This window comes from Octodon degus, unplaced genomic scaffold (genome assembly GCF_000260255.1).
Source record: "Octodon degus isolate 3935 unplaced genomic scaffold, OctDeg1.0 scaffold00081, whole genome shotgun sequence".
NCBI lineage: Eukaryota > Metazoa > Chordata > Mammalia > Rodentia > Octodontidae > Octodon > Octodon degus.
The window spans coordinates 8,849,467-8,857,931 of NW_004524657.1; the positions used below are offsets into that span (position 1 = coordinate 8,849,467).

Genomic DNA, 8,465 nt, shown 5'->3' on the forward strand with positions numbered 1-8,465 from the left:
CCCGCCCCTCCCACCTCTCCCGGAAGTCACTTCCTGGGACTTGTTTTCTGTGTGGGTTGCTACGTTAGCTGCAGCGATTGCTTAGTGCTGCTCTTTTCATGATCTCTGCCCCTCTGGGAAAGCCAGGCTGGGCGTCCGATTTTTAGCCAGGACGTTCAAAGGTTTGCTGATTTGGAACATTAGGTTAACTCCCTAATGGGAAAAAGTTTACCGTTTTTTCCAGTTTGTATGTCACAAGGTGGTGCTTGAAATAGGAAGGAAATGTTATTTTTTGCAGTATTACTTTGTAAGGCTCCACTGTCCTCAAGGAGCTTATCCTCAAACTCAGAAACAAGATATTTAAAACAGCAAATTCGCCTGGTACTGTAGCCCACACTTAAGTATAAACCCAAGAGGCCAGTACCTGCCACAGCTATTAACATCTGGGAGGTAAATAGATTAGCGCAACCCACTTTACAGGATACCGCTCAGACAGAGGCTTCTCTTTCACCTAAGAAAAAGAAAAAGGGGCCGGGGAGATGACTCAGTGGAATAAGTGCTTCCCTGGCAAGTGCAAGGGCCTGAGTTCAATCCCTGGTTCCACAAAAAACAAAAAGGTAGACCAAGCTGTTGTCATAATAATAATAATAAAGAAGGCCTCTTTAAAAGTACAATCTCTGGTTGGTGAGATGGCTCAGTGGTCTAAAGCACCTACTTAGAACAAGCTTAGCAAAGCACATGGACTGCGGTTCAATCCCCCAGCACCACATGCCAGCCAGCCAGCCCCGCCCCCTGGTGGGCTGAGCTGGCCATACACACACACACACACATAAATTTAAAAAAAAAAAAAAAAAAGTACAATCTCATTCCGGATAGGCTAAAGCACAAGGGCCTGAGTTCAAGCCCCAGTTCTGTCAAATTTAGGAAGTCTTGTCTCAAAAATAAAAAAGGGGTAGGGGAGAGATAGCTCAACCTGATTAGGTAAAGGGCAGGGAACAGGGTTAGATCGTGGGCACCACATGCATGCTGGATCCGCGCCCACATGCGCTGTCCTCAAACCTAGGCACAGTGAGCCAGCATCCACACAAGGCTTGGACGCACAGGCCTGTAATCTCAGCGCTGGAGAGGCTGTAAACGAGAATCACTAAGAGTTTGAGCTATAGTGAGACCCTGTACCAGATACATAAATAAGTAAATAAATGAAAAAGTGAGCTGGAGAGACAGCTCAGGGGCATAAGCACCTGCCTGGCAAGTGTAGGGTCCTGAGTTTGATCCCTGTTACAAAAAATAAAAAATAAGATGAGATGTAGTTTCTAGGTTTAGTGCTCAGTATTTAGTGCTCAGTATAAAGGGAAGAATTCTCTTAATATGTTTGGCAATAATGAACTTTCTATACACATTCAATTCACATTACATAGAGCCTTTTAAGTTAAAACCATTTGAAATTAGAATTTCATCAGCCTAGGAAAGGGAAAAAAATCAACTTCTTTGATCATAGTTGATACGGTCCTTTATTACTGCTTTTTTCTTTTTCTTTCTTTTTTGAGACAGGGTCTCACTATGTAGTAGTGTGGGTGTGGGGATGAACCCAGACCTTATTAGGGTGGCTGATGTGTGAAGATTTCAAGTCTGAGGCCAGCCTGGGCTTTTTATCTCTTTTTATTTTTTTAATTTTATGTATTTGGTACTGGGTCTCACTAGCAGGTCAAATTCATAGTGATCCTTCTGTCTCAGCCTCCCCAACCCCAGGATTACAGGCATGCACCACCACACCCAGCTTAGGTAGCCCACTCAGTGTGCCCAGGGTGGGCTAAGGATCAAACCCAGGTCCCTGTGCTTGCCAGGCAAGTGCTTAGAGCACTGAGCTATCTCCCCAGCCCCCTCACTGTGTAGTTCAACCTGGCCTTGAACTCATAGGAGGTTTTTTTGGTGGAACCAGGGATTGAACTCAGGTCCTTGCACTTGCCAGGGAAGCGATTATTCTACTGAGCCATCTCCCTGGCCCTAAAGTTTTGTTGTTGTTTATTTGGAGAAAGTCTGGCTATCCAATTCAGGCTGCCTTTTAACTCATGGTGATCTTTCTGCCTCAGCATTCCCAGAGCTGGGCCTATAGGCATATGCCACCATGACAAAAAAAAAAAAATTTAAATAAAAGGGTCTCACTGTGTAGTCCAAGTTGTCCTGTAATTCATGGAAATTCCGGAAATTCGGCCTCCCAAGTGCTAGGATCAGGTGTGTGCCAGCACACCCAGGCTTACGTTTTAAAAAGTAAAATAAATAAGAATGCCTTATTCAGCGGCATTCCTGTGCCTTTTTTATGTTTTATTTTGAAGTAGTTTCATTAAATTGTTCAGGCTAGGGTTGAACTATGAAGTCTTACAAGTATAGGTCATACGTGTTTACAAGCATGAAGTCTTACAAGACCAGGATTGCTAACCACTTTAAATTAGATATTCATTGTATTTTTGCTTTTAAACAGTGATTATAGTTTTAATAGCACCACAAGTTTGAAGCCATCCTGAGCTACTTAGTGAGTTCAAGGGCAGTCTGAGGTACATAGAAAAACCCTCTCTCAAAAACAAGAAAATAGTTATAAGTCGGTGTAACACTGATCAACCCTTTATTACACCACTTAAGAGAGCTAGAGCTCAATGGAATCTGCAAAAGACCTTTTCTTATCACAAGTGAATTGAGTTTAGTACAATTTATTGTACATAGGCTTAAACAGGCATCAGGGACTTTCTGACTTTCCGAATTTCCGGAATTTCCATGAATTACAGGACAACTTGGACTACACAGTGAGACCCTTTTATTTAAAAATTGCAAAGAACAATCTGAAGTTCCTACCAATAGGCTCAAAAAAAAGCCTAGATTCACAATACAATTTTGTTGTTTGTTTTGGCGGTACCAGGGATTGAACTCAGGACTCTATGCTTGCCAGGCAAACACTTATTCTACTGAACTGTCTCCCCAGCCACAATACAATTTTGGAGCATTGTGTTCTGTTGCTTTTCACCTCATTTTCCATAGTAATCAATTTTTATCCCAACACTGCTCTCCAGGAAATTTTTCTTCTGTGTATAAAAGAAGTAATGCAACTCATGAAAAGACACACACCAAATGGTTTCAAAGACATCTTCCTTTTTAAGACAGTCAGCTGGACCAGGGAGATAGCTCAACAGAATAAGTTCCTGCCTGGCAAGTGGAAGGTCCTAAGTTCAATCCCTAGTTCTGAGGGGAAAAAAAAAAAAAAAAAACAATCAGCTGGGCTGGGCATGGTGGTTCACAACTGTAAATCCAGCACTTGGGCAGCTGAGGCAGGAGACTGCCATGATTTTAAGTTCATCCTGAGCTACACAGTGAGTCCAAGTGCTGCCTCAAAAAAAAAAAAAGAAAAAGAAAAAGAAATAGTCTGTTCCCAAAAGTTAAAACCTGAGGGTGTAATTCAGTGGTAGGGCACTTGCCTAACATGAATGAGGTCCTGAGTTTGATTTCCCAGTGCCATAAGAAAGGAAAGAGAAGGGGGAGAAAGGGAAACACTTACGCCAGGCTGACTTCCTGAGCTGTTAATTGTAGTAAAAAGGTTGGCTTTCTGAGCAGGTTACAATAGGTTGAGTTGATACTTCTATAGTTGCATATGGTCTTGTTACCTTTCCTTCATAAGTGTCAGTTTCTCACTACTTTGCATCATTACAAATATCTTAGGTTGATCACTTTACCATAGGTTTGTAGGCTAATACCTCTGTGAAATGCTTTAGTACAACTTACCACAAGAAGAGCCTGAGAAACTGAAATGTTTATTTCACTCTTCCCAGCACTAACAAATTATCGCTTTTTTTACTTATTTTGTTTTTCTGAAACAGGGTCTTAGTATGTAGTTCAGACTGATTTTAAACTCACTAGCCCAGGCCTGGAACTCATGGTGATTCTACTGCTTCAGCCTCCTGAATGCTGGGATCACAAGGCACGTCCCATCATTCCCAGCTCTTTTTATCTTTAGTGGTTACTAATGGTAAATTAGTAATTTACCAAAAATTAATGACTTACTAAAAAATAAATATGACTCCAATGAAAAAGTTCCACTGAGAGACAAAGGACTTCTTGCATCTATTATTAAAATGTCCTTGAATAAAACAGTAAATGTTTCTAGGCCCTTGACCATTTGTTTAGACATTGCATTTATAAGTTTTTGAAGAAAGTATTCAAATTACAAAAGAAGGTAACCCACCTCAGGCTAATAAGCAGCCAAGAAGCTTCGATTACATGACTGACAGACAATTGACAAATCATCATTCTGCTCTTCTTGCTTTTCAAGTCTGTAGGGTTTTTCAGGCTGCTCAGTGGAGTGAGCAGGGCCTAATACATCACAGTCTCCAACATAGAAGTCAGATAGCATATATTCAAATGGCATTGCATGGGCCAGGGATATAGCTCAGCAGAATAAGCACTTGCCTGGCAAGCACAAGGTCCTGAGTTCAAAGCCCATTACCACAAAAAATAAAAAAATCAAATGGTTTTTCAGACATATCATAATAGAACCATACTAAACCCTTGTGACAGTGCTGGGGATTTACAGATAAAAAAGAAATGGCAAGGCCTTTTAACAAAAAAATACTGTGTCTTCTACCCTAAACAATGCTCAAACTGATGTGTTTGTACATCCTCCCAAATGAGTTCAAAACTTACAAAGCAATGCCTCTGAAGACAGCATGGCTGACATTGAGATTCCTTCCCTTCAAAGACTGGAAGCAAGGATATGGCACTTCATTATACATAGCTTGGTTTTTATGTGTTGTATGTTATGAGTCAGTGCAGAAAGAAACGACCAGAAGACAGAGGAATGTAACTTCAGAGGTATATTCACTTCACTGAGATTAGTCTCTCTCCAAATGAGCCCAGAGCCACAGACACTCTCACATTTACTGAAGGCTAAAGGCAGGCTAAGGAATGTGCATAATTTGGTGAACACAAACTACTTTCTCTATCAACTTCCTCCATTTGCCTAACCCTAGGTTTACACAAATGCTAGCTGATAACATCCCAGGCAAAGGATCAAAGAACAGGGCCCCAGGAGAAGCTATTATCTGCAGCCTTGAATCCCAACTTGCCGGATTTTACAAGTGAGAGACAACAGTTTTCCTTGGGCTCTGTGTATTGCTTCCTGCTCCCTCAGGACATTAGGCTTTTGTCTCATATCTGTATTTCTATATTTATGAACTTACTTGTTTATAGAAAGTGGCAGGTGAGCAAAGGATGAGCTGATGCCCTTACGTGCTCTGAAGAACATGCAGCATCCTGATTAGAAAGTGATGGCAGTGATAAAGCACCACTGCTGTGACTGGGTGAAAAGTTCTAAGCCTTTAGATAAACCTGTAGGGCTGGGAAGATAGCTCAGTGGTATGACCTGGCAAGAGCAAGGTCTTGAGTTTGATTTCTACTACCAATAATAATAATAAATTAGATAACCCTGTAGCTACTTCTTTGGAAAAGGCATTTCCTTTGGTCTTTGGTGATATAGGGAAATATACCTTAGACTCTTCCCCTAAAGTTTAATTTTTAAATACTTCTTAAAGGACTTGAAAGCCAAAACAATTGTTAATTCCTTCCAAATATACCAGTAATAAGTAAAACTTTCAGAAAAGGAAAGCAAATTGCTTCAGCAATATTTTGTCATCTGAGACTTATTTTTCCCTAATATAGGTGGAAACTACCACTTCTATTTCATACACAATATCATTTTCTGGTTTCAGGTTTGACCTATTACCTTTAAAAAAAAAAAAAAAAAAGTAGTACTTCTCACAAGAAGTAAAAATGGCCAATAAAGAAAGAACTGTTCAGAATCACTGACCACAAGAGAAATGTAAATTAAAACAACACTGAGATTCCATTTATCCTAGAAAGAATAGCCAAGAAATCAAATAATAACAAATGCTGGTGAGGCTGTGGGAAAAAATTTATACTCCACATTGTTGTGGGAGTATAAACTAGTACACTACGGAAATCAGTATGGAAATGCCTCAAAAAGCTAACTCTACCAAATTGTATTTTACTCAACTATTCCCCTGCTAGGAATCTTCCCCAAAGTGTTAAAGACAACATATTACAGTGATAATGCACGCCCAAGTGTACAGCACCACAATTCATAACAGCCAAATCTTGGAAACAACCTATATGTCCATCAACAGATAAATGGAAAATAGAATTTGACATTTACACACCACTGAGTACTACTCTTCTATGAGGAAAATGTGAGTTTTTTGTAGAAAAAAGTATACATCTTGTGACCATAATGTTAGGTGAAATAAATCAGCCACAGAGCTTCAGGCTACACTGCACCGATGGGACCTACTGTTCCAAGCCCAGGAGCAGTGTAGATGAGACCCTCTTCTTCCCCCTTGGGATGCCCACACCACTCCACAGCACCCCATCCCCACCCCTCCCACCCAGTGAGAATTTCTGCCCCGATTTGGGGACCCCCAGATCCAGTCCTAGCCCAGGCCTGATAAGTGTGTGGGAGAGCTTCCTCTCCCCTCTACTCCACCTTGTCCCCTCCAGATTCAGCTCAGGCCTGGCATACAGGTCTGAGGTGAGACCCTGCAGCTGCAGTCCCTGCAGAGAGAGTAGGGGACAGAACCACCCAGCTAGTCCAGGAGCAGAACATCTTGCCTGAGGGGCAAAACAGGTTCACCCCCAAGGGCATCAACAGGAAGGAGCTGAGCACAGCAGCAAAACCCAAGCCAGACACAGCTGGATAAATTCAAACTTTGCAGATCTGCACCTGAATTTCACTAGGTGCTAAGGTTATAACTGCACCAAAGCTCTACAACAAATGTGAGAAGACAGTGCTACACAAAATGACAACAAGCGGGGGCCTGGCCCTAGCTCAGTTCTTTTTAGTGGCTGCTTCCACCAAGCTGTCAGACTCAGGTGGCTCTAGTTCGATCCCCACAACTCTCCAGCCAGCCAAACAAGCCCTGAGGGCATTCGGAGAAAAAAAAATCCTTATGGGGCTGGTGAGAAGGTTCAGTGGTCTAAAGCACCTACTTAGAACAAGCTTAGCTTAGCAAAGCACAGGGACCGCGGTTCAATCCCCCAGCACCACATGCCAGCCAGCCCCGCCCCCTGCTGGGCTAAGCTGGCCACACACACACACACAAATAAATAAATAAAAATTTTTTAAAAAAAGACAACAAGCAGGAGCAAAATGCAATCTCAGAACCCAAGCCCACCCATTTCAAGTGCAGAGGACACTAACAAAGAACAAACTGGGAATCACACAGCTGAAATGAATGAATCAACAGCTTCTAAAATAAAGAAACAACTGCAGAAAGGTATAGAGGAGCTCAGATTGGAAATGAAAAAAGAAATCCCTGAATTAATAGCATCTGCAGTAAAGAATCAAATCCAGAAACATATGGAGGAAACCCAAAGCCCACCCAGAACAAGTGCAGAGGAAACTAGCTCAGCTGAAATGTATGAAGTAATAGTGTCGATAGTAAGTAAGCAATAGCAGAAAGTTATAGAGCAACTCAGAGCAGAATTCTTTTCTACTAGCTCAGCCCAAGTGAATGAATTAATAGCATCAATAGTAAATAAGCAACAGCAGAAAGTTATACAGGAACTCAGAGCAGAATTCTTTTCTAAAATAAAAAAAGAATTGTCTGAACTCATAGCACATCAACTACAGAAACATAGGGAGGAAACCAAATCTGAAAAAAACACTGCAGTAAAAGAATTAACAAATGATTCTAGGCGAGGCAACCAGGAGCAGCTGGGCCGCTGGAGATGCGCCCCACTGCACTCCGGAGAGCCGCGCCGGTCAGAGTCCTTGGCCAGCCGCGGCGCTCTTTCCTCTCAGCTCCAGTCTGTTCTCAGTGCGGCCGGGGGACATGACCGACCCAACAGGGGCAACGCTGCCAGCGCTCGCCAGCCGCAGATGAAGAAGAAATCCAGTCCCTGCTCCACCCGGAGCAAGAAGGAGACCCAGACCAAGGAGGTGACCCAGGCCAAGGAGGTGACCAGGGGCAAGGAAGTGATCCAGGTGGAGGAGGTGGCCCAGACCGAGAAGGTGACCCCAGCTCAGGAAATGGCGGCTGCCGGGCTTAGTGTGACCGTCACCCACAGCAATGAAAAGCATGACCTTCATGTTACTGCTTAACAGGGTAGAACAGAACCAATCATCCAAGACCTGGCCCAGGATGTTGAAGAGGCCACAGGGGTTCCACTGCCTTTTCAAAAGCTCATATTTAAGGGAAAATCTCTGAAGGAAATGGAGATGCCATTGTCAGCACTTGGAATACAAAGTGGTTGCCCAGTCATGTTAATTGGGGAAAAGAGGCCGACTTCCAGGAACCCCCAGACCCAGTCCTAGCCCAGGTCTGGAATTTCTGTCGACTTCCGGGAACCCCCAGACCCAGTCCTAGCCAAGGTCCGCAGCGGGAAGGAGCTGAGCACAGCAGCCAGACCTGAGTCAGACGCAGCTGGAT

The 8,465-nt window shown here is 42.9% G+C and overlaps 1 pseudogene; it reads left to right on the top strand.

Moving 5' to 3' along the window:
- The first annotated feature begins 6,317 nt into the window (after nt 1–6,317).
- LOC101575720 lies at nt 6,318–8,350 on the top strand (annotated as a pseudogene).
- Nucleotides 8,351–8,465: the final 115 nt, after the last annotated feature.